Source organism: Triturus cristatus, chromosome 5_2 (genome assembly GCF_964204655.1).
Source record: "Triturus cristatus chromosome 5_2, aTriCri1.1, whole genome shotgun sequence".
Classification (NCBI taxonomy): domain Eukaryota; kingdom Metazoa; phylum Chordata; class Amphibia; order Caudata; family Salamandridae; genus Triturus; species Triturus cristatus.
This window is the reverse complement of record NC_140588.1, coordinates 876,666,337-876,693,700: the sequence shown is the minus strand read 5'-3', so window position 1 is coordinate 876,693,700 and position 27,364 is coordinate 876,666,337.

Sequence of the window (27,364 nt, the reverse complement as noted above, 5' to 3'; positions counted from 1 at the left end):
TGGCGCTTACTGGAGGTACCTAGTGGGCTAGTTGGACCCTAGGGACCCCAGGATTCAAATTAACTTAATCTCCCAAGTAAAAACGGCCACAGGGTGTGTTTACACAGTGGGGAAGGGAGGGGACGGGGTCTGAGGTGACGTGTGCAAACACGCCCTGTGGCGCGTTTTAAGTGGTAGTTTTAATCCCCTGCCCTATTATATACTAGGGGCTTACAGAGAAGGTCATGCTAATCACAGGGGGACCCCAACGCATAGTGTTCCCTAGTGTATGTAGGTGTTTTCACTGTATTCTGAGTGTCTTTTAACATAGCACTGGCGCTAGGACTGGTTAGTCAGACTCAGTTACCACCAGTATCCGTCTGAAAAAGTTGAGGGTACAGGATGATTTTGCAACAAGGCTTCTTTCTGCTCTTCTGTTTGTTCTTTCTGCACTTTATCCTTCTTCCTGCACTTTTCTTCGTCTTTGAGGACTTCTGTTGCTTCTTTCTGCATTTCTTTATTTTCTTTCTGTGCGTTTTTTCTTCTTTCTTCACATGTCCTATCTCTGTAGGCATAGTTAGAAATTAGCATTTAAAAAACCTTTGAAATTCACTGGAAAAACCATAGGTTTCAGGCACGTTATAGTTAGGAATTAGCATTTGAAAAACCTTAAAAATTCACTGAAAAAACCCTAGGTTTCAGGGGCGTTATAGTCAGCTGGACTTTTCACTCGTACAAAACCATTGAAATTCCCCCGTTATAGTTAGTTCAGCTAACTATAACTCGCGCGCCCGCAATGCACTGCTGATGACGTCACATATTACATCACTCATGACATGGTCAGTGACATCATTCATGACATCACTGATGACATCTCAAATGACGTCACTGACGACATCATCCTTGTGATAGAGTGGCAGACCTCCTCTCCCCCTAACATAACCTTTGATACACACATTCAAAAATAGAAACTAAAATTTTCAAAACAATGGACATACCAATACCAGTTACAACAACCTATTCAGTAATTCTAAGATCCACATACACATCCACTCATTCACCAACAGTCCTATACAGTCACTCCTACATGTACTCACTCATCATATGTACTCATACACCTATACATCCTGTTACACAACACCACTCATCCATAGAGTTACTCACACACATAATCACTCATGCTAATAAAGAATCATTAACATGTGTGACTAACTCTATGGATGGGTGGCGGTGTGTAACAGGATGTATAGGTGTTTGAGTACATATGATGAGTGAGTACATGTAGGAGTGACTGTATAGGACTGTTGGTGAATGAGTGGATGTGTATGTAGATCTTGGAATTACTGAATAGGTTGTTGTAACTGGTATTGGTATGTCCATTGTTTGGAAAATTTTAGTTTCTATTTTTGAATGTGTGTATTAAAGGTTATAATAGGGTGAGAGGAGGTCTGCCACTATATCACAAGGATGATGTCATCAGTGATGTCATGAGTGATGTCATTTGAGATGTCATCAGTGATGTCATGAGTGATGTCAAGGACCATGTCATGAGTGATGTAATATGTGACGTCATCAGCAGTGCATTGCGGGCGCGCGAGTTATAGTTAGCTGAACTAACTATGACAGGGGAATTTCTAGGGTTTTGTACGAGTGAAATGTCCAGCTAACTATAACGCCCCTGAAACCTATGGTTTTTTCAGTGAATTTCTAAGGTTTTTTAAATGCTAATTCCTAACTATAATGTGCCTGAAACCTATGTTTTTTTCAGTGAATTTCAAAGGTTTTGTAAATGCTAATTTCTAACTTTAACGTGACTGAAGCCTCTGGTTTTTTAAGTGAATTTTTTAAATGAAAATCAAGCCCCAGGGGTGGCGGTCCCCGGGACTGCGGGGGGCCGTGAGCACCCCCACACATTACATAAGAAAGCCCCAGGGGGTGGCGGTCCCCAGGGCTGGGGGTCTGTCACAGACCCCCAATTTTAACATTAAAAAACCCCGGGGAGGTGGCGGTCCCTGGGGCATGAGCCCCCCACAAAAGTCATTAATTTTTTAAATGATAATCAAGCCCGGGGTGGCGGTCCTGGGGGCTGCGGGGGCCTTTGAGCCCCCCACACATTACATGAAAAAGCCCCTCGGGTGGTGGTCCCCAGGGCTGAGGGGGCTGTGAGCCCCCCTCAATTATGTTAGATAAGCCCCGGGGTGGCGGTCCCCGGGGTTGGAGGTCCGTCACTGACCCCCAATTTTAACATTTAGAGCCCCGGGGAGGTGGCAGTCCCCGGGGCATGTGGGGGGGCTTGAGCCCCCCACAAAGGTCATTTATCTTTTTAAATGATAATCAAGCCCGGGGTGGTGGTTCCTGGGGCTGCGGGGGCCTTTGAGCCCCCCCACACATTACATAAAAAAGCCCTTCAGGTGGTGGTCCCCAGGGCTGGGGGGGCTGTGAGCCCCCCTCAATTATGTTAGATAAGCCCCGGGGGTGGCGGTCCCCCGGGGTTGGAGGTCCGTCACTGACCCCCAATTTTAACATTTAGAGACCCGGGGAGGTGGCGGTCCCCGGGGCATGTGGGGTGGCTTGAGCCCCCCACAAAGGTAATTTATCTTTTTAAATGATAATCAAGCCCGGGGTGGTGGTTCCTGGGGCTGCGGGGGCCTTTGAGCCCCCCCACACATTACATAAAAAAGCCCTTCAGGTTGTGGTCCCCAGGGCTGGGGGGGCTGTGAGCCCCCCGCAATTATGTTAGATACGCCCCGGGGGTGGTGGTCCCAGGGCTTAGGGGCCTTTGAGCCCCCCCACACATTACATAAAAAAGCCCCAGGGGGTGGCTGTCCCCAGGGCTGGGGGTCCGTCACGGACCCCCAATTTTAACATTTAGAACCCCGGGGAGGTGGTGCTCCCTGGGGCATGTGGGGGCTTTAGCCCCCCACAAAGGTCATTTATTTTTTAAATGATAATCAAGCCCGGGGTGGCGGTCTCGGGGGCTGCGGGGGCCTTTGAGCCCCCCACACATTACATAAAAAAGTCCCTCGGGTGGTGGTCCCCAGGGCTGGGGGGGCTGTGAGCCCCCCCACAATTATGTTAGATACACCCTGGGGGTGGTGGTCCCAGGACCGGGGGGCCCCTGTGGGCCCCCCATCCCAATACTTATATTGCCCCTGGGATTTGGCTCACCCGGGGGCTGAATGTTAACAAAGCGCGGGAGCCCGTGCTTCGGGTTTTTTTGCTCGGCTGGATCAACCGACCCCGCGCAAATTTTGCCGATTTTGCCCTTGTGGGACCCCCTAAGCAGGCCTAGGGGGTCAGGGTGTTTCTACCCTGCCCCCTTTTTGAGTTTTGCTCACTTGTTTCACTGATTTCTTGTTCCTTGGTTCTACCGAGGCAAAAGATGGCTGCCAATACTTACTGGTTTGGAGTGTTGACAGCCAATTAGCATAAAGCTCGTGATTGGGAGGGTGCGTGGATCCACCGCGGCCATAGATATCAAAACTTTTTTCATTTTGAATTTCTCAGGAACTACTGAACGGATTTACACCATTTTTCAATGGGAAATTGCATGGGGAAAACACGTTTTGGGATCCCCTTTTTTCTCGGCCCCTGCTTGACGAATCACCCCGAAACTTTGAAGATAGGATCAGACCAGAGTGCCCCACGAGTTTTGAAAATTTCGCAAAGATTCGTCAATCGGCACCAAAGTTATTGGGATTAGAACGTTGCGAATTTCCTATGGAGAATAGGTCCTAACTATAACTACCTACTGGCGACCGCAATATCACACAAATCAATAAAAATCAAATGAAAATGTACATTGAACAGATATCGTCTGAAATTATTGAAGATTCCAAAGATATATTAGAATTTTCTTACAATTAAACAACAAATTAACTGTAGTCTACATAGTTGGTTGTGACTACAGATAATGATTAGGAGGTAAATCCATATTTAGGAGAAATAAAATTAGTGTTGGGATTGTGATATGTTTGGGGAAAATAGGAACATAGACTCATAGTTGCTATGATTTTGAATGGGTATTGCTTCACTTTTTTGGTGCAGGCATGACTCAAAGTCTATATATTTATTTATGTGGCTTTGTAAAATAAAACTAACTCCACCCAGCGCATAGTACTGCCTTGCGTTACCTTGCATCAGATAGGTTTTCCATGGGTGGTGAATGTGTATTCCCATGCATCCACCCATGGGCCCATGGATTTTTATGCAAACCCATAATTACAAAGACTTATAAACAAGGCTTTGCTTCATAATTGTGCGCCTGCCTGTGGCTAACATAAGGAGGAGGAATACCTTAATTTCTCGTTGTTTCTTACAATTCACGTTTTTCAGCATACATGCAACGATAAATAAGTCTCAAAGGATAGTCTTTGTGAAGGAAGGTACACTGTTGTATGGCTCCTACTTTCTCATAAAGACTGTAGGGCATATTTAAAAGCCCCTTGTGCCACTTTTGCATCACTTTTCCCATGTTAAAAGTGATGCAAAAGAGGGGCTTGTAAATCTGCCCCTGTGTGTTTAGGCAACATAAGCTTCCAAATTATGCGGGACTGAGTCTCCTCATACCATCAGAATATGTTTACTTAATTCCTGGCTACCTCACAGTGCATCAACTGGGCCCCTAACCTGACAAGGCTCCGGGTGGTGTCTGCAACCTTAGACATACCAACCCTAATTATCCCAAGGAAATGGATTATACTCTTTCAGTAGTATCTCAGGAATGCCCAAAGGGAGACTCACAAAGTAGGCAAATTAACATTTCAAACATTAATTGAAGCAGTTGTACTCTTGTGTAAAATACGTGCGCTGCCATGTTTCAAAGAATGGAGCAAAACATTGCTATCAGCATCGCAAGAATGGTGAACAGAATGAATAGTTCAATCATCATGCCTTTTCATTAGATTATATGCAATCATATAATTGCATTTCTACCTTGCGCTGCCTATTGTAAAAAGCATAGGGTGTGCAGGTCTTCCAGAAAACTTTAGAGTGGTGTTAATCCCAATTTACCTGTGAGAGTGTGTCTTCTGGCAGCCAGCCTTGGTGCAGAACAGGCCACTGTCCTCTTCTGGATGGTGTTGGAATTCAACTGGGCTACAATTCAGGCATGGATCGACCTTCAACAATCCATTGAGATGTTCCTCTGCCTTACCAAAGGTTGCATTGTTTATATAATAAACTGGACACATTTGTTACATGCCTGAGTATTGTTTATTCTGTTCATGTAGAGCTGTCACCGAACTTTAACTTTAAAGCAAGCAAACTTGCACTATGGCACAAGGCTGCACATAGTGCCCAGCGCAAGGAGAGAGCAAAACATCATCATTTCTTAGCAGATGTGGTGCAATTCTGCATTATATCCTCAGGTGTATGTTTGAAAATGTTTGTATACGTTGGTGAATGTAAGTTGACACATACATTTATATGCTTTTTGAGTCTTTATTATGTAACCAAAGAAGTATTGATATGTGTCATGTGAACATTTAAAAAATACCAATTTTTGTTTTGGAATTTTTCTGAAATGTAGATTATGTCTTGCATTGTGTTTTTGTGCTGAATTATCTGTTAGTTTCATACAAATGTGAATAGATCGATAGTAAAGTTGAATGTGATTGTTGGACGGTTTGTTTATAAACTTGGCATGCTTACTGCTTCATATTATTTTTATTAACTGCATGTGAAGGGTCAGATTAGCCTGCCTGCCTAGCTGAAAGCTGTATATGCGTAATTTGTAATATTTAATTTGGTTTTAAACTAATATATATTAACACCAGTTAATGTTGTAAAAATTAACCCTGGGCGTAGTTTGCGAAGTAGCGCTACGCGTAGCTACTCAAAGTGCACTTCGCACTATGCGAGCTACGCGTAGCCTCGCAAACTGCGTTGTGCACTGTGCAAGATGGTGTTCGCACTTATTGCACAGTGCTGGATGCTTGTCCGCACTGTGCAATAAGTGCAAACTGCATCTTGCACAGTGCAAGCGGTCATTTTCTGCCGCTCAAGTAGATTTCTACTCGAGCGGCAGCTTTCTCAACGCGGACTGGTAGCTTCTCATCGCGAGCGGTCGCAAGCATACGCGATTACTCGCAATGAGAAACCTGACCTCCCCACGTTGAGAAGCTCGCCGGGAGGTTTATTTTCCACGCTCGCCATTGGCAGCTTGATGTTGCTGATCGCGAACAAGGAAAAAGTCTCGCCGGGATGTCATTTGGCTTCCTCGCGGTCGCCAACTTGACCTTGAGGACCGCGAGCAAGCAAAAATGACCGCTGCACTACGCTATGCTACGAGTGTTTGCACTGTGCTACGTGCAATTCGCGTAGTGCGAAGTAGCGCAAACTACGCGAGCGTTGCGTAGTGATTTGCCAAGGCTTAGCAAAAATTATAGTCATTTATGTGTGTAAAACATGAGTGGTGAATGTGTATTCCCATGCATCCACCCATGAGCCCATAGATTTTGATGCAAACCCATAATTACAAAGACTTATAAACAAGGCTTTACTTCATAATTGTGCGCCTGCCTGTGGCTGACATAAGGAGGAGAAATACCTTAATTTCTCGTTGTTTCTTACAATTCACGTTTTTCAGCATACATGCAACGATAAATAAGTCTCAAAGGATAGTCTTTGTGAAGGAAGGTACACTGTTGTATGGCTCCTACTTTCTCATAAAGACTGTAGGGCATATTTACAAGCCCCTTGCGCCACTTTTGCGTCACTTTTCCCATGTTAAAAGTGATGCAAAAGAGGGGCTTGTAAATCTGCCCCTGTGTGTTTAGGCAACATAAGCTTCCAAATTATGTGGGACTGAGTCTCCTCATACCATCAGAATATGTTGACTTAATTCCTGGCTAACTCACAGTGCATCATCTGGGCCCCTAACCTGACAGGGCTCCGGGTGGTGTCTGCAACCTTAGACATACCAACCCTAATTATCCCAAGGAAATGGATTATACTCTTTCAGTAGTAACTCAGGAATGCCCAAAGGGAGACTCACAAAGTAGGCAAAATAACATTTCAAACATTAATTGAAGCAGTTGTACTCTTGTGTAAAATACGTGCGCTGCCATGTTTCAAAGAATGGAGCAAAACATTGCTATCAGCATCGCAAGAATCGTGAACAGAATGAATAGTTCAATCATCATGCCTTTTCATTAGATTATATGCAATCATATAATTGCATTTCTACCTTGCGCTGCCTATTGTAAAAAGCATAGGGTGTGCAGGTCTTCCAGAAAACTTTAGAGTGGTCTGACTCCCAATTTACCTGTGAGAGTGTGTCTTCTGGCAGCCAGCCTTGGTGCAGAACAGGCCACTGTCCTCTTCTGGATGGTGTTGGAATTCAACTGGGCTACAATTCAGGCATGGATCGACCTTCAACAATCCATTGAGATGTTCCTCTGCCTTACCAAAGGTTGCATTGTTTATATAATAAACTGGACACATTTGTTACATGCCTGAGTATTGTTTATTCTGTTCATGTAGAGCTGTCACCGAACTTTAACTTTAAAGCAAGCAAACTTGCACTATGGCACAAGGCTGCACATAGTGCCCAGCGCAAGGAGAGAGCAAAACATCATCATTTCTTAGCAGATGTGGTGCAATTCTGCATTATATCCTCAGGTGTATGTTTGAAAATGTTCGTATACGTTGGTGAATGTAAGTTGACACATACATGTATATGCTTTTTGAGTCTTTATTATGTAACCAAAGAAGTATTGATATGTGTCATGTGAACATTTAAAAAATACCAATTTTATTTTGGAATTTTTCTGAAATGTAGATTATGTCTTGCATTGTGTTTTTGTGCTGAATTATCTGTTAGTTTCATACAAATGTGAATAGATCGAAAGTAAAGTTGAATGTGATTGTTGGACAGTTTGTTTATAAACTTGGCATGCTTAGTGCTTCATATTATTTTTATTAACTGCATGTGAAGGGTCAGATTAGCCTGCCTGCCTAGCTGAAAGCTGTATATGCATAATTTGTAATATTTAATTTGGTTTTAAACTAATATATTTTAACACCAGTTAATGTTGTAAAAATTAACCCTGGGCGTAGTTTGCGAAGTAGCGCTACGCGTAGCTATGCGAAGTGCACTTCGCACTACGCGAGCTACGCGTAGCCTCGTAAACTGCGTTGTGCACTGTGCAAGATGCTGTTCGCACTTACTGCACAGTGCTGGATGCTTGTCCACACTGTGCAATCAGTGCAAACTGCATCTTGCACAGTGCAAGCGGTCATTTTCTGTCGCTCGACTAGATTTCTACTCGAGCGGCAGCTTTCTCAACACGGACTGGTAGTTTCTCATCGCGAGCGGTCGCAAGCATATGCGATTACTCGCAATGAAAAACCTGACCTCCCCGCGTTGAGAAGCTCGCCGGGAGGTTTATTTTCCACGCTCGTGAACGGCAGCTTGATGTTGCTCATCGCGAACGAGGAAAAAGTCTCGCCGGGATGTCATTTGGCTTCCTCACGGTCGCCAACTTGACGTTAAGGACCGCGAGCAAGCAAAAATGACCGCTGCACTACGCTATGCTACGCGTGCAAATCGCGTAGTTCGAAGTAGCTCAAACTTCGCAAACTACGCGAGCGTAGCGTAGTGCTTTGCCAAGGCTTAGCAAAAATTATAGTCATTTATGTGTGTAAAACATGAGTACATATGTAGTACAAATAAACACACAGAAATCAATTCTGGATTAAAAAAAAATTTTCTTTCAACAAGGTAATGAAATTTGTCATTTTTAAAACATAAATAACAATGTTATGGAAGAGGAAACTGGCTCAAAGATAAATTAATAGAAGAAACAACAATAAGTGTTTAAAATGTATTAATTAAAACTGGACTGTTTGTTTATAAACTTGGCATGCTTACTGCTTCATATTATTTTTATTAACTGCATGTGAAGGGTCAGATTAGCCTGCCTGCCTAGCTGAAAGCTGTATATGCATAATTTGTAATATTTAATTTGGTTTTAAACTAATATATTTTAACACCAGTTAATGTTGTAAAAATTAACCCTGGGCGTAGTTTGCGAAGTAGCGCTACGCGTAGCTACGCGAAGTGCACTTCGCACTACGCGAGCTACACGTAGCCTCGTAAACTGCGTTGTGCACTGTGCAAGATGCTGTTCGCACTTACTGCACAGTGCTGGATGTTTGTCCACACTGTGCAATCAGTGCAAACTGCATCTTGCACAGTGCAAGCGGTCATTTTCTGTCGCTCGACTAGATTTCTACTCGAGCGGCAGCTTTCTCAACACGGACTGGTAGTTTCTCATCGCGAGCGGTCGCAAGCATATGCGATTACTCGCAATGAGAAACCTGACCTCCCCGCGTTGAGAAGCTCGCCGGGAGGTTTATTTTCCACGCTCGTGAACGGCAGCTTGATGTTGCTCATCGCGAACGAGGAAAAAGTCTCGCCGGGATGTCATTTGGCTTCCTCGCGGTCGCCAACTTGACGTTAAGGACCGCGAGCAAGCAAAAATGACCGCTGCACTACGCTATGCTACGCGTGTTTGCACTGTGCTACGTGCAATTCGCGTAGTGCGAAGTAGCTCAAACTTCGCAAACTACGCGAGCGTAGCGTAGTGCTTTGCCAAGGCTTAGCAAAAATGATAGTCATTTATGTGTGTAAAACATGAGTACATATGCTTACTGCTTCATATTATTTTTATTAACTGCATGTGAAGGGTCAGATTAGCCTGCCTGCCTAGCTGAAAGCTGTATATGCGTAATTTGTAATATTTAATTTGGTTTTAAACTAATATATTTTAACACCAGTTAATGTTGTAAAAATTAACCCTGGGCGTAGTTTGCGAAGTAGCGCTACGCGTAGCTACGCAAAGTGCACTTCGCACTATGTGAGCTACGCGTAGCCTCGCAAACTGCGTTGTGCACTGTGCAAGATGGTGTTCGCACTTATTGCACAGTGCTGGATGCTTGTCCGCATTGTGCAATAAGGGCAAACTGCATCTTGCACAGTGCAAGCGGTCATTTTCTGCCGCTCAAGTAGATTTCTACTCGAGCGACTGCTTTCTCAACGCGGACTGGTAGCTTCTCATCGCGAGCGGTCGCAAGCATACGCGATTACTCGCAATGAGAAACCTGACCTCCCCACGTTGAGAAGCTCGCCGGGAGGTTTATTTTCCACGCTCGCGATCGGCAGCTTGATGTTGCTGATCGCGAACGAGGAAAAAGTCTCGCCGGGATGTCATTTGGCTTCCTTGCGGTCGCCAACTTGACGTTGAGGACCGAGTGTTTGCACTGTGCTACGTGCAATTCGCGCAGTGCGAAGTAGCGCAAACTACTGAAATGGTGAAAGATGGCATGATGCCAAAAGCCGGACAAGGGAAACAACTGAGCAAGTGTAACTTACTAATGTTTACTTATCTACATTACAGCACACAATAGTGACTCATATATCATTCTCCTCTGAAGTTTCAGCATGCTCTTCACACTTTGCTTGAAGAACAGACATATATGGATGTGTGACCAATGCTTAATCACCAGAGGACAAAGAATGGGTTGAATTAAATTGAGTTGGGTGTCTTTTACAGCCTGGGCCAAGGTCTTGTTTGGGCTCAGACACCTTCTGACTGCTTCTCGAGTATTCGTCAATATCCCCACCCCCGATTTGTCCTCTTCCAATCGCCTTTGCTGTGTCCTATTGACAGTGCTCAAAGGTGACGTCAGGGTCTTCTTCGTCTTCAGGAACACAACAAGCAAATTTTTGAAGGTTGGGCATCTGGGTTGGTTCACTTGGAGGCCCAGACGCATAGTTGTTGTTGGACTTGGCCCTTTTGGCAGGTTCACCCCGAAACTTTTTGCATTCTCCTAACCTTTTTCTGTAAACTGGTTTTGGTGATTTTAGGCCTCTGGGCACATTTGCACTGTGGTCCAGTGTAAAGTGGTTGCACTCTCTGTGTATATTAGTGAGATTGTCCTGCCCTCCCATAGGAATGCATTGGGGATTCCCTGATCAGTGTGTGTCAGTGGTAATTCATGGTATGGGAGGAGCAGAGTGGTCGAATTTGGTATGTATGAAATTGTGAGAATAAATGCTGCTCAATGGTGTACACAGATTTGTTATGATGGTGAGAGAATGCCACTTTTACAAGTTGGCTTTTCTGTGTGCTAAGTGCCTGCCTGCCTGATGTGAATTGCATGTCTGGCTTGTGAGTGACAGGGGCTGGGAGGTGTGTGTGGCTCCAGGAGGGGCAGGGTGAGTCAGCGCTAGGCTGAATGGGACATCTGTGCTGGGAGTAGTGGGAGGAGTAATCCCTTGACTCTGAATAGAAGTGTGCCTGCCCTGTACAATGCTGGCTCTGCCCCCTGTGGTGTGTCTGATTACCTAGCCCCCACCTGACAAAGGGAAAGAGGAGCTTGCAAAACAAAGTGCTCCAATTCCCCCCTGAACCAGTTGCATCTGGTTCTCCCATGCCCTGCACTAAAGACAAAGGAAATGTTGATATAAATATAGGGGCTGTGACCCCATGAGGTTGTTCAGTCCTTGTTCCTGAATCCTGCCGGGAGTGAAGGAAAGCCCCGCATGCAGGAGAAGCTGCAGCCAGCGTGACGAGAGGTCCCGGGTCCCAGGAGGGGGCCCGGGTGAAGAGCCGAGTCCCGCAGTGAGAGAGGAGCCCAGAGTCACACCAAGAAGCGGTGAGTGAGGGGGGCTTCTCTGCTGTGGTGGTGCCATCGAGGCACAGCACCGGTGCTGATGGAATCTGAGCGTCCCCGTCTGGCAGCGGGCCGCTCCAACGATGGGGGCAAATCTTTCCAAGAGTCCCTAATGGAGGGGGGTGCGCGTCGGGGCATATTGTCAATGCTCACCCTCCGTGGCCACAGTGTTGTTAGGAGGCCCAGAGGGTCCCTTACCCATGGTTTCTCAGTTGCCCCATTTGACAGTGGGCAACTGCAACGAGGTGGGTCCAATTTTATTTAAAGAAGCCCAGTGACGCTGAAGAGGCACAGATGTGCCAGGGTCCCCATATTGCTTATTCCCAGCTGCGCTGCACCAGCGCAGGCAGCTGCAATGTTTTTGCACAATGGTGCCATGCCTTGTTTGCCAGCTGCAATGTTTAGGCCAACAGTTCTTTGGAGGCAATTTTAAAGAGAGAGATAGGCGTGAGATGCACTCCTACGCCCCAGCGCAATGGCGCACTTTGGATTCCACTGCCTTGGAAGCAGCCCTGACATTTTGGGCGTAGGGCATTTGAGCCCCTTTGAGAAGGGCAGTTGGCCAGGGGGACTGTGGGGTTTGTAGGGTGCCAGGGCCTCATGTGATTTATGTGGTGCTAGGAAATGTGATTCATGTACTATGATTTACGCACCCTGTTTTATGCCTCTAACTGTGGCTTATGTATGAGGTTATTTGCATAGCTTGATTATGCTGGTGAGGTTATTTCCTTCTGTGAGTTTTACCCCTAATGTGAGTGTTGCTTAGGAGATTATGGTCTAAAAATGTTAGACTGGTGAGGTTGGCATATAATGTATTTTGCGCCTAATGTTATACTGTGCATACTATGGTTTATGTCACAGGATAATGCTGAGTACAGTAATGGCCAGTGAGGACTGGGTGTGTACTACGTTTATTATATGTTCTACATTCGCTGTGTTCACTAGGTAATGGTGCTGACAGCGGTCCAGGTGGCCCTGTCAGGTGTAACTAATCCCTTGTGGATGTTACCTAGTGCCAGTGGGCACAATGTATACTATGTAATTACTATTCTAATGTGTTATGAGAATACAAAGGCTATTTTTGATATAACCTTGTGTGGAGTTTCTTTTGTGGTGTGCCTAGTTTGTTGCTGCTGCGTGTAACTCCCTTGCCCTGACTCGAGTGGTGGTTTCTGCTTGGCTTTGGCGCAAGCCTTAGCCAACCAGAAATCCCATTTCTAACAGTTGTCCACTGCAAAAATGTGTGTAGAACTATTGAGAACATCCAGAAACTTATTGAATGAATAATTGTCCAAAGGGAACATGTTGGAATTGCGGTTAGGAGACACACCACTGGTAGTCCTCTCCTCAAGAGAATGTTGTTTGGCCTCTGAAACATAAGACTTAAAATAATGCTACAGATGAATTACAATAAATTAGCAATACATGTTTCGAATATAGACAAATTAATAATATCAGAGCAAACAGTTTACATATATAGTGAAACCTTTTAAAATTAGAAAATAAATATTTTAAAAACCTGAAAATATATAATCAAAAATAACATTAGGGAACACATTTAAAAATATTCTGTCTTGCTCCACCAGATAGTTCTTAACACAGACAGAAAAAAACAGTGTTTTGGGGCTTTCAGCCAAAAAAATACAAAATTGTTTTGTTTTTGATAAAGAAAAACAATACCACCAATGTTGTTTTAAGAAATGGTCCAGTTCTTCTCAATGCAGGTGATGCAACACAGCACAAAAATGTATCTCACACCATAAATTTGGACCACTTATTTGGAATTAAGAACCTACATGTGTAGAAAGAGTCAAGACTGAACTTAGTATGATATTTCGATGATGTACAGTTTACTCAATGACTGAAAGGTTAATCCAAGAAAAGGATGGTAATGCGATGCAGCACAAGGAACCCTTTTATTGTTTAGTTACACATTGTTGGTGAAAAATGTAATGTATGAATGCCATTTCAAGTGAATAGATATATACAATTAAACACAATAATCTAAATGGTTTGGTTTAGGAGAACAAGTACTATCTCAATCACAAACATATGTTCACAGGAAAACTGTGTGACAACTTATCAGACCTTGCCTGATGGATGCATACCAAACGAATGTTAGCAGAATGAATTAGAATTTCCTTGGCCTTTAATGGGTGTGTTGTTGAGGTATTGAAAAGCTTTATGATATATTAGACAGGCATAAAATATAAGCACAATATGTCCTAGTTCCAGGAACATGTGTATACATATTAGTAGTGACACAGTAAAGAGGCAATGCTTCATTTGAAATACATACAACAGCTATAGTGTATTATAATTAAGTTTGGAATCAGTGTTTAGGAGCCAAGGGAGAATACTTTAAATATTGATGTGCATACTGGAGACTCATGTTTACATGCTAAAAATAGGAATATTAAAAGAAACAGCCATTTTTACCATGTACATTGAGATGTGTGCTCATTAGCTAGCTAAGAGTGGTCTCATGGTGAGTAAGAAAGTATAAAACAAAACTTTACGAAAAACAGTGTACATTGAAATACATCTCACCCTGATAACCCTTGAATGATAACTTTGAAAAAATGTAGAGTTAGGAAACTGTCTTTTGCTTCTTTTGCAACTAAGCAAACATACCTTGGTAGTCACCAATAAGTCTTTGTAAAACATATCCTTGACATAATATAAGCATCACAGAGAACAATACACTGTTGTTTGGAATTAAAACATAGTGAAGTCAATAAGCACCTATCTTATGGCATGCATATAAAATAAAAGTACTTTGTAAAGTGTAAAAAAAAAGGCATTGTACATTATGATGAGAGGCAAAATCTCCAATTACCTGTAGGTAATAAAATCATATTTCAAATAAAAGAATGACTTTGTTTTACACGTACCGTAAATTTGTATGGTCTCAAACTTAGCAGTGTTGGTAGCCTTGAGTACGGCAAGCAACTCTGCTATGAGTAATGCCACATGCTCCTCCACTCTCGCTAAAGTCCTCCTGTGCTCATTTCAGCCTTCCTCCAGGTTCCTGACCAGTTTCACCTTAGTCCTGTTCTTATAATCGGAACACCTTTTTTGCATTCTACTACAGTTAGTTTTGTTTGTACTACAGCATCAATTCTGGCCCGACAGCTTGCCATAAAGCATCCTCTTAAATAGGGATAATTTGGAAGTGACAATGAGTTATTGATCTTGCTTTGTCACCTCAGAAATACTTAATCGTATTTTCCACTTCTGTAAAGTTGAGTTTTCATTTTTGCTATCCTCCAGGGCAGCACCTCTATCAGTGATATGACCCTCTTGAATGGTAGCATTCTCCTGGTATGCCATGTTGAAAGTTGGGAAATTAAGCATGAAACTGCATTGGATTTTCTTATGAAACACAACACAAATACCTCTTACATGACACAAATCTGCCTTGTGGCACAAACTCTGATTTGCAGCATACAAGCTGGAAAACAATGCATGAAACTGCATTGCATTATGTGATGAAACACAACGCAAATGCCTTCTCCATGACGCAAATCTACCTTGCAGCATGTGACTCTGATTTGCATTACAGTGGATTACGCCACAACAACTTTGCACCATTACTGCATCATGCTTGCGTTGTGGTGTGTGGTACTTTAAAACATGGAACCACATTGGAGGCAGGCCCCTACCCTGCCGACTTTGGTATTTAACAAACCGCAAATGACAAATGCGGTATGTACAAGTGTTTTTGTCATGTTTAACCAAAGAATTCACCGTATATATATATATAATACTACATATTGAACCCTCGGGTTCCATGTTAGAACAGTAGCCATTTTTGTGATTGCCCTCACATAGGCCATGCTTAGGCCTAAAGGACACGTACACCTTCTGTGACTTCTCTGTGACCTGGGCAGCTTGGCTCCGCCACCCCAGGTCAAACTGGTCTCACGAGTTCCCCGTCCTCTGGCCACCTGTGATTAGCATCAGGGCTTGACACACCATAAAGTCTTTTCATCCTACACAAGCCTCCGGCTAATCTCTTTCACACCTGACTGTTCCTGCTTTATGGCTTGTTTCCCAAAACAGGAGATGCTCATGTTTATTGGGGCCTATCGATATCTGATGTGGGATCTGAGCCTTGCTGGGTAAATAATTACGGGCTGGCTTAGCTGGAATGTGGGATGGTCATCATGACTCTGCCTTTTCGTTTGCAATGTATACATGTGAATGACCAACTGCAAGAGAAGGGCGGTGTTGCCCAGAGCGTAACATTCTCCATAAAAGAGGAGACTGGTTTCTGTTCTGGAGACTGCCTCATTCAGTTGCTAAGGCTTCTGTGCGACGTAGTCTCACTCATTTAATGTTTAATAAAGATGTCTTTTTCATATTTCAGCTTCTTCTGCCAGTTTCTTTGTTACATTACCATGAGAGCGTCTTTTATAATACTACAGCAACAGGATAACCCGAAGTCATAGGGTGCTATCCCTGGCACCGCTGGGGTCCTAAAATCCCCGGTACTTCAGTTGGCGCCCGACAGCGTGGCATCAATACAAGTGACTATCTGGAGGAGCGATCTTGTCAGAGGACAGAAATCTACTGGGGAGAACAGGACAGAAATCCACTAAGCAGGTACCGAGGTTCTGGGGGATTCTTTGTCTCTGCAGCCCAGTATATCTCTGATCTTTCTGACTTTGACTCTCCAAAAGATGTCACTCCCGATTAGAACCCTTTTTGGCGTGAGTATTATAAAAGACGTTTTGTTATGAAGAACTTGACAGTTAGAATTTGGATAACCTTTTGATTAATAAAAGTAAGAGTTAAGTATAAATGGGTCGCTCCCACTCCTTTGGTTCTTTGGGTCTTTGATTTGGTTATCGCAATTACCAAAGCCGAGGGGTTGGTTTCTTGGTTTTTAATTTGGTCATTGCAATTACCATAGCCAAGGGTCTCGTATATTTGCGAGTGTATTGATAGAGATAACCCCTTGAAGTTTGAAGTTAGATTAGTGAGCTATAAGATGCCTGATCTTAGCAAGTTTGAAATGTAGAAATTTGTGTTGGCTAGCTTTTGGTTTGTATAGGTTTGGATATGCGAATTGCAATTTGCGTAGGCAGGTAATGAGGAGATATTTCTCCATTTGGTTTTGATTATAATACTTGCGTTTTCCGCAGTATTTTTGGCATGCCTGTTTGTAAGCTCACATGGAAAAATGTGTTGCTTTTTGTTTTGAAAGGTACCATAGTGTAGGAAATATCTAAATAGGTTAAATTTAAAAACATATTTCTTCCTTGGTGATTTTGTATCCCCAGGGAATTAAAATATGACATAATACAAAACAAGGATCCTTCGTTCTGCACAGTTTCATGAATGAAGATATGCAGAACGATTTTGTGTGGTGTTCTGCTAGGCAAAGCTAGTAAATTGAGCGCACTCACTACTTCTTGGACATACATCTGTCTGTTGGGCTGTTTATGCAGCCTTTTGGAACACTATTGAGAAGCGTTTCTTGTAAATATGACTTACAACTAGTATTTGCAAATGGTTTGGTTCAAGTATAGTCTGTGAGCTGTTCTTTCTTTCTGTCATCCGTATTGATTTGTAAGTCAACTGTGTGTTTAAATGTCTATGTGGTTTTCTCATTAGTGCTACTTCCGTAAGTAAATTGCGACGGCGCTATTTATGAAAAATGGCTAAAGCGCGCTGTATTGTCTGTTTGACCCCCTTTCCGTTTATGTCTGAAACGAGCTCAATGTGTGTTTGTGGGTCTTCTGATGTTTTCAGTCTGTTAAGTAAATTGCTGGTTAGTTAATATCAAGTAGAAACTTAGAAAAAAATCCAGAAATGAACAATGTGATGTGCTAAAATAGCTATGTGTTGCTATTTAATTTATAGAATGAGCAGTTGTGCACATATACAAAACTGCCGTTAAATGCTTCAAGGATAAAATTAGAACCACATTCAATAGATATATATAAGGCCCCAAAAACGAAATTATCTATTTTTGCAAAAGTAAATAAATTTACAGCATTTTCCTTAGATGCATTGTAATAGATGTTCACAGGCAAACTTTTCAGCTGCAGTATATTTGATAGGAATGTTCATTCAGCCAGCACTTTCCCAGTTAAACACGGGTGGAATTTTGCATAACGGTCCTTTTAAATGAAAGTGGCGCAAAAATGTGACGCGTTTCAAATTGGGCTTATGCGCTTAGGCTTGTGAGTTAAATGTGTCCAAAATGATAGGCAAGGCATGCAGCTTGTTTTTTATACATGGAATTATCACAAAAACGAATAATTGGGATTTTTTTTAAAGAAAATTATTAATCATGGGAAAAATTATTTAAAAAAAAATAAGTGCTTTTCAAAATCGTTTTTTGATATTTATAAAGCTTAATACTCATACTATGACCTCCTAGCAGTAAAATTTGATTTAAGTTGTGTTGCATCACTAAAAGGACAAGCATTCGCGTGTACAATTTTCCCTTGGCGCAGGCGCAAACAAGCTCATTTCTATAAAGTATAAGTTATTATTTCCAATGCCTGACTCATGGGTTATGTAATAAACATTCTGGTAATGCATATTATGCAAGAAAATTGTAGGATACTCATTTTTTAATGCCTAAAGTATCAAAGTCGAATTTGGGTAAAAACTGCATTTTCTTTCATTCAGAGTACTTTTTAAAGTGTCTCAGGCTTCAGTAAATACATACATTTAGGTTTGATATATATTTACAGGTTGTGCCTTCTTATGATTCAATGAGTTAATATGCCAGTACAACGGCTTGTTTACCTACTGAGAAGTTCATTAATTTAAAGTTGATGAAATGTGTACCATTGCATAGGATTGCAACAAGCATTTATTCTAAAAACTGGTATGTGTGTTATTAAGTTTTGTGAATTATTCACAGTACATGTAGTTTAACAATCTGGGAATAGGGATAATTTTTTAGCGCCTAAAAAGGAGAAATTATTTTTCAAAATAGAGCGAATTATTGCAAGTTAGAAGGAATTAGGAAGGCCTTCTGGCTTTGACGAATTCAGAGTGTCAGAAGCTGGGGGTTGGGAGAGCTGCAGAGGCTGACTCGGTCACGCTGCTGAGATGCTATCTTTCCCGTAAACAATGGAGTTGACATTTATGACCTTTTAAATTAGGGCCTTGCCTCTGTGGAATGCAGAATGCCCTTGCTACACGGGCCTCTAAAGGTGGGGTTTCTGGTTTCTCCATAGCATCACTAAAACTAAAGAACTCAATTCCAAAGGGAAAATATAGCAAAGGGGTTTTCTTTGAAAGTCCAAACATCATGTTAAATGCTTTGCAGATACATTGGTGCTCTAAAAAAAAAAATAGAATGATGCCTGACAGTTAATAATGGCATTTATTTTTGTGTATTTGGTTCTCTCATGAATTGTTCTTGCTGGTCCTGTATGTTAGAAGAGAAACAGTAAAGTTATATATGACAGCAGATTTCCATTGCCTGGTGATCTACTGTCAAAAAGGAGGGTAAGTATTTTAAACCTGACAAATTAAACAGGCCCAAATATTGGGTTTTGGGCTGCAGTTTTACAGTGCATAAAGTACATGACATGGTGTTTGTGTGTCACCGCTTATTACATATGCTATTGTTTTGTCTATGCTTTTTGTGCTTGATATACAGCAAGTATATCTGATGGCTTGACGTTTTGTGCGTTTTTATTATTTTTTGCATGTTTTCGTTGTTTTTGTTGCTGCTTTTTGATACTATTACAAGTTTACCTGTGTTGTGAGGGGATGGTCATGACGATGCCCATCGCTACGCAACAGTTGGTTGAACTTGTTCTGGTTACTAAATTCCACAGCTAATGATATTTCATGCTGTGAGCATGAGAGACAACACTTCACCAGTGCATGTCTAAATTGGCTATAATGGTATTACAGAAAACTAAAAGAGATCTACAGGATCGAAGTGTGTCACCTGTAGTTATTCACGTTACTGCCCTTCCCTTAAAGGAACAGGCAGCCCTACATTTATGTATCCTTGATTGGACGTAAGGATGAAATTATAGATCTGTGACTCAAGGTGGCCTAATCTCTATATTACATTAGTTAATGATGTTTTGCTTCCTAAGTAGCCTATGGCTTTTGTTCCTTAAAAGAAAACTAGGTTTTCATTTTTCCCTGAAGAAGGAACTGGAACATTACCTAAGATTACCGTATATGGTGTAGTCGCCAGCGGTAGAGTTAAAACGTATGTGACTTTGGCCTTTTGTGTATCACCCGTACTCTTGGTGTTGTCACATGCCTGACTACCACCCAAGTAAATTCTTGTCCTTCCTATCGATTTTTATGTTTTATTGCTTTTGTTTCTTCCCTGCCCAATGTCGCATTATGCTTAGCGATTGGGGATTTTAGTTGTGTCCTAGTTCCAATTCCCTTTTCCGTATTCCTTTCACCAGTCAGCCCATTTATTATTGTAGGTGTATTGTTCAGGTACACACTTCCAGACTGCAGTGATGCACCAGGAACCCCCATATTATGTACAATTCCCTTTTGCATGACCAGACTGGTTTCCAAGAATTTTCCTTAGGCCTGCTTCAATGTTTTCCAGCCTGACTGTCAGGATAGCGATAGACCGGCTAACTGACTCAATATCATAGTAAGACAAGTTTTCCATCTCAAAAGGAGATATCTTATGTTTACTTTTTGAACATGACAAATTTTCAATGTCTATTTTTAATGTGGTTTTTACCCTTTTTGTTCCTGCTGCTTTAATTTCCGGTGGGATCAGAAGTTTCTAACCATGCAAATATCAGGACCCTCTAGTTCTTGTCTTTTGTTTTCATATCTGAATATTAGCCTGTGTATTGCCTAGTGCACCTGATGTGAAAGGTTTCTACATGCCTATGATAATCTGTACCATGTGATTTCTCTATTGAGATGTCCTAGATAAGGAATTTAGAAACACTTATATGTAATCATTGAAAAAAAAAATGTGTTTGCCCTATTAGACAATGCCACCATATGTGAAGACATCTATTTAGATAGAATTCTCGTGTAGTTATCTACCCTTAGATGATGGAGGCTCTCACACGGAAACCCAATTGAAAAGCTTAGAGGCACTGTTTTGCCTACTGCCTTTTTATTTGTATTGCTTCCTGAGAAAGACAGTGTATTCAAGACGAAAATTGTCCCATGGCGTGTGGCCACTCTTTTGAAAATCACAGGCCACCTGTTTACAGTCCCCTTGTTATACAACGAACTGTTTAAAGCATCACACTTGCTTCATCAGAAGGCGTTCAATATCAGAAAAGAAGGAGGAGCTGGTTCTGCCACAGAACCAGAATTCCAGTGCAAAAGAGCGCCTGTCATGTGCTGGTAACCTCTGACAGTGTGCAGTCCCTTGAGCCCCTTGGCCTGAGTTTTTGGCCACACACCCCCCCTCTTTTCCTTTGCTTCAATGGAAGTGCAGTGCACCGGTGGATCCAAGATTGACAGAAGGCACTACATTCCAGTGCCCATAGAAGAGCAGTCTGAGCGTCCTCTGACACTGAATGACGAGTGTTGGAGTATGAGAATGGTCCCGAATCTGCACGAGATCACCTGTGCCCTTGATCAATGGAGAGCACACTACCTGTAGTGCCCGCCGCAAAGGAAAAATACTGGCGCACTGCCTTGAGACATTGAGACTTTTTTTTTCGAGTGAGATGTGGGTGTTTGCCAGGAGGGCACTCCAACTAAGCAGTACTTTTCTCATGAATGGCTTGAATGAAGAGGCCCAGGCAAAAGAAAACAACAGAAGAAGATTTGATGGACAATAGAAGCCTGCCAGAGAGGCTTTTTGAACGGACTCTGGGCATAGGTGGTTTCACAAGAGGTTTCTGTGTGATTGTATAGAGTAGGTGTTAAGGAGACAGATTGTTTTGCTGGCATTGTTTTAAAGTACTATTCTGTTTAGTAAAAGCAGAATAGAGTCAATTGTCTGTGGAAAGAGTATTTTCACCTCAGAGCATTGATGAGGGTCACCACTGTTTCACCTGAACATTATTATTTCATTTGTAATAGTGGTCACTACTTTCTCCCGTTGTCTATATGTTTTTAATAACGAGTCTCCTAGTGTCTTTTTAAACATGACGTTGTCATTTATGGGTGGGATCGTTTTTCTCTACTCAATTGACTTCTGCACCCGCTTCCCAACCTATGTCCTTTCCTACTACTGTTTCTTTGCACTCTTTTCACCCTTTTCCTGAACATGAGCAGGTTAGAAGATCAGAATTCGTAAGAAATTCTTTTGTACAGCTTCTGCATCAACACTAGTTAGTAATGACCATCACTAATTATTGGGTGTGTGATCTTATGCCGCCTACTACAGATAGAGGTATTCCTTATTTTGTCCTGCCATATGTGGCCTTTGTGCTACTACATGTGTAAGGAGACGTGTCCCGTGAGAGTCGCTAAGTAATAGGATGATACTACAGCTACATCTCCATGACTTCATGTCTGTAGACCTGGACTCGGATTGATGAGAGAATAGTTATTGCCTATGTAAGGGCAAAAGGAGGGTCTGTGGTACTTTAAAACATGGAACCACATTGGAGGCAGGCCCCTACCCTGCCGACTTTGGTATTTAACAAACTGCAAATGACAAATGCGGTATGTACAAGTGTTTTTGTCATGTTTAACCAAAGAATTCACCGTATATATATATATATAATACTACATATTGAACCCTCGGGTTCCATGTTAGAACAGTAGCCATTTTTGTGATTGCCCTCACATAGGCCATGCTTAGGCCTAAAGGACACGTACACCTTCTGTGACTTCTCTGTGACCTGGGCAGCTTGGCTCCGCCACCCCAGGTCAAACTGGTCTCACGAGTTCCCCGTCCTCTGGCCACCTGTGATTAGCATCAGGGCTTGACACACCATAAAGTCTTTTCATCCTACACAAGCCTCCGGCTAATCTCTTTCACACCTGACTGTTCCTGCTTTATGGCTTGTTTCCCAAAACAGGAGATGCTCATGTTTATTGGGGCCTATCGATATCTGATGTGGGATCTGAGCCTTGCTGGGTAAATAATTACGGGCTGGCTTAACTGGAATGTGGGATGGTCATCATGACTCTGCCTTTTCGTTTGCAATGTATACATGTGAATGACCAACTGCAAGAGAAGGGCGGTGTTGCCCAGAGCGTAACATTCTCCATAAAAGAGGAGACTGGTTTCTGTTCTGGAGACTGCCTCATTCAGTTGCTAAGGCTTCTGTGCGACGTAGTCTCACTCATTTAATGTTTAATAAAGATGTCTTTTTCATATTTCAGCTTCTTCTGCCAGTTTCTTTGTTACATTACCATGACAGCGTCTTTTATAATACTACAGCAACAGGATAACCCGAAGTCATAGGGTGCTATCCCTGGCACCGCTGGGGTCCTAAAATCCCCGGTACTTCAGGTGTGTCATAGTGTAATGCCACTCACCTTTTTCTGGCACAATGCTTCACAATGCAAAAAATGTTCAGTCTTTGTAAATCTAGGCCTTGATCTTTAGTGTTATACTAGAACGCTTTTCAGTATCCAGTAACTCTTGGATAACTCCAACAGCATATTGGGTTCCATTCTCTGGCAACAAGACCGGCAGCAGCGACTAAGAACCTTAATTGTCTAGCAAACACAGCTTGGAAACACAAGGAACATTATACTTGATAATCGCAAAATAGCCACCACCATTGCAAGTCTCATGAGAGTCTGATGCACTTTGGGACATGTAGTATCAGCCCTTCCTGCCAAGGTCCAATGTCTTGGCAGTAAGAATTCGGGTTTATCCAGATGATTTCTGTAGAGTTCTTGTAGTAAGCATGGAGCATGCACATTAGAGCCTGGTTCGCATGATCGCTCCTAGGGGCAGTACCTCTGCCAGTGTATTAATTATTGTAAACGTCCTCTTACAATCTGTACATCTACAATTTAATGTATTTCATATTATTTTTCAGCATTCACCTGAAGAGGAACAGTATTTGATAGAAGATGTTGTTTTGTACCACCAATGTTTTCTGCTATGCAAGCACACATAAGAAGTTCCGAGGACCGCGTCTCCATAATTGCTCATTTATACTGGTGAGTGCACGCTGTGGATCATAACAGAGTTACAGAGCTACAAGGCAGAGAGAGCTTCACCAAATTGCTCCAGGATGTGGCCTTAATTTTAATGAAAATAGCTCTGGGAAATATGGTGTACCACTAAAAACGTTCTCTAGGCAGGAAAGACATTGCTTTGCTGTAAAAGTAGAGTGGGAGCTGAATCCACAGTAAACAAGAATGTTGGACCAGACCTAATAAAGGGAAGTTCAAAATGGAACCACAAGGGACTGCAAAAGAAGGTGCAACCACACCAATTTAACTTCATTGAACCACATTGAACCACAGATAAGATACTCAGACCAATGAGGAGAAACTGAACTAATAATTTTAGTCAAAATAAGGGATAGAGCAAAATGAGCTTTCTCTGGATCACAAATGAAGACCACACATGCCAATGATGAAGCAAAGAAGTGAACATGAGATAAAAGCAGTCTAGAAAGGTTTACAAAATAAGCCTATCTAGTGAGATTTCCTTTGTCCAAATGCACACCTTCAACTAGCTGATTCATAGTTCCTCTATTGCTGAAGAATGATCCATGTTTGCTTAAAGTACCTTACATTATTACACACTATTTTTTCTTGGCCTACCACACATACCATTGACTAATATCTGGAGAGCTCCTTACATCTGACCTGGATAATGTACATCCATTGACTTCTTATTTTACATATTATACAATGTACGCCCCAACACTGAATGAGGCAAATGTTGACTCCAAAATATTGTTTTTCCTTAATATTGTGCTACAAATATCATCACTACAAAAATAAATAGGAAAACATATAGAAGGTAAACATATGGTTTATGTATGTTTATAATACTCTTTTTAAGAAAATTGCTGTACAAAATATTGTTGTCTTTCATATAGTTGTAATAAATACTGTAAGTTAATTAATTTAATATACATTCCTTTTATACTAGTTTTAGAATGCTTTTATTATTAAGTAATTTTTATGCATGTTTTAAGCATGCTTTGTAGTTCTTCTCCTGTAAATAAAATGTTTTTTTAGTCAATTAGTAATCTATAATTTAGCAGCAGTTTGTTGGGTTTGCATGCGAATAGTGCAGGATGGTATTTAAATGAAGAATTATTTGTTTTGAAATATTTTTTTATGCATTTATTCTTTCATTTATCATTCACATTACCTTTATACATATCTCAATTCATCTAAACACTGATTATTGTAACATTTGTCCAAACAATAAATTCATTAGTTAATTGTTTCTTAAATAAATACTTAATAATAAATCTGATTCCTTTAGTTTTTGTTACCCTATTACTAACTTCTATAGCAGCTAACACCAAAATATTCCATTCTGATAATCCACTCCGCTACTGGTGCCCAGTCCTGGGTTTCCCACTTTCTCACTTCCCACCCCTTTCTTCGATATAGATTGGTCTCTAGATGGTATATGGAGATCATACATATATTTAATTAATTTGTTAAGTTAATTTATTATTGAATTTTTGATTAATTATGTAAATTGATTGATTGCTTGGTATTTTCAATATTGCAGTGTGTTTCTGATTTTTAATGTATATTTTATTATGTTCTAGTTTATCTATTGTTTTATAATTTATTTGATGATTGTAGTGTTTCAATTGTAGTAGGATGGGAAGTTATTGACATACTAATAATGTTTTCAGTAATTATTTATAATATTAATTAAATAATTGAATGTCAATTAATTATGTAAATGGTTATTAAACTAAATTATTTCTTGCATTTGTTGTAAGTTATTTGTTAAATTTCAATTAATTGTTAATTTGGTTGCTAAGTGTATTTAATAATTTAAATCAATAATTATTATTAAAAAAGAAAAGGCACGGAGCACTGACTGGACATTTGTAGGGTTTAATTAGACCAAATGCCTTTCGGCACACTTCCACCTCAGTACTCTTTAATTAGCACAATGGGTTTCATATGTCTTTAAATTGCATAAAAAATGCTTTCATTCGTGAACACAAAAACGTAGCCAACGAAAAAGGACTGCCATTTGTAGTTCAGATACCAGTATTATTGGCCGCCATGGCAGTATGTAAATCCACTGCTCCAAACCGAATGGATGACACTTCGCTTTTCATTATTTTGAAGTTCTTGCAGTTTCAAATAAACACATGCAGCACTCTCTCTTGCATAGAGTTAAAAACGAAGATGCCTGTTGTATCTTGCATGTGGGCTGGCTCAGTTCAGTCCTTTTAAGAGATGACAGGTCACTGTTCTCCCTCCCAGAGGTGCCATAAACCGATCTTACTGTCCCTCGCCGCTGCCACAATTCAAATTTAGTTCATCCCAGTTGGTTTTAGTCTGAATGACTGCAGTCCACTAATTTAATCATAAATATATGATGTGACCAAGACCACAGGCGTGGTCGAAACGCGTCATCTGTGTCTGTCGTGGGAAATAAACTGCTTTGATCGACCAAGTGGGCTTGCCTGTATTCTTTTCCTAAAGATCCTTTATGTATATATATTCACTGAAAAAACTACTTTGAAATTAACTGAAAAAACCATAGGTTTCAGGCACATTATAGTTAGCAATTAGCATTTAAAAAACCTTTGAAATTCACAGAAAAAAACATAGGTTTCAGGGATGTTATAGTTAGTTGGACATATCACTCATAGAAAACCATAGAAATTCCCCTGCTATAGTTAGTTGAGCTAACTATAACTCACGCCCCTGCAATGCACTGCTGATGACGTCACATATTACATCATTCATGACATGGTCAGTGACATCACTGATGACATCACTGATGCCATCATCCAGTGAATGTGTGTTTCTATAACATGTAAATATGTTTTATATATATATGCCAATGTGTATTGAAGAATGAATGGGTGTATAAGAGTCAGGATGGATGATTAAGTAGGTGTGTGACTGACTGTATAAGTGAGTGATTAATTGTGCATTGCTTAATGCATGTGTTAGCGACTGATACAGACATTCACACAGTTTACGTTGTCATTTGGTGTGTAAGCAGTTCCATGGTTTGGTTAGCAACTAAATGAGGATCTATATGAGCTATTGATTGCTTGTCTGAGTACCTGTATGGGTGCCTGAGTGTGTGGGAGGGTAGGGGTGTGACTCTGTGCATAGATGTGTGAGTGGATAATTCACTGGGTATATATGTTCAAGTCTGTATCTGTGAAGGTCTGTATGGCTGGGTGAGTGTGTGTATGAGTGTCTTGGTGAGTGAATGGATGCCTCAGTGGTACATGTGTGAGTAACTCCATATGTGAAAGGCAGTATATATGAATGTTGGACTGTATAAATGACTATATGTGAGAGTGAGTGATTGTGAGAGTGCCTGTATGGATCAGTGTGTGCTTGTATTAGTTATTGTATTAGAGTGTATGTATGTGTTAGTATATGTTTAAATAAGTGATGTGGTATGGGTATAACTGTACAGGTGAGTAAATGAAAGTGTGATTGATTATTTCCATTACTGACTAGGTGTGTGAATAACTCTATGAATGAGAGGCGGTGTGTGAGTGTCTGTATAGATATGTGACTGGATATGATAATGCTGTATTGATGGCTGACTGTATGTATGAGTGAGTGTATGGGTGAATGAATAGATGTGTGTGTAGACCTACAAATTAGTGAGTGG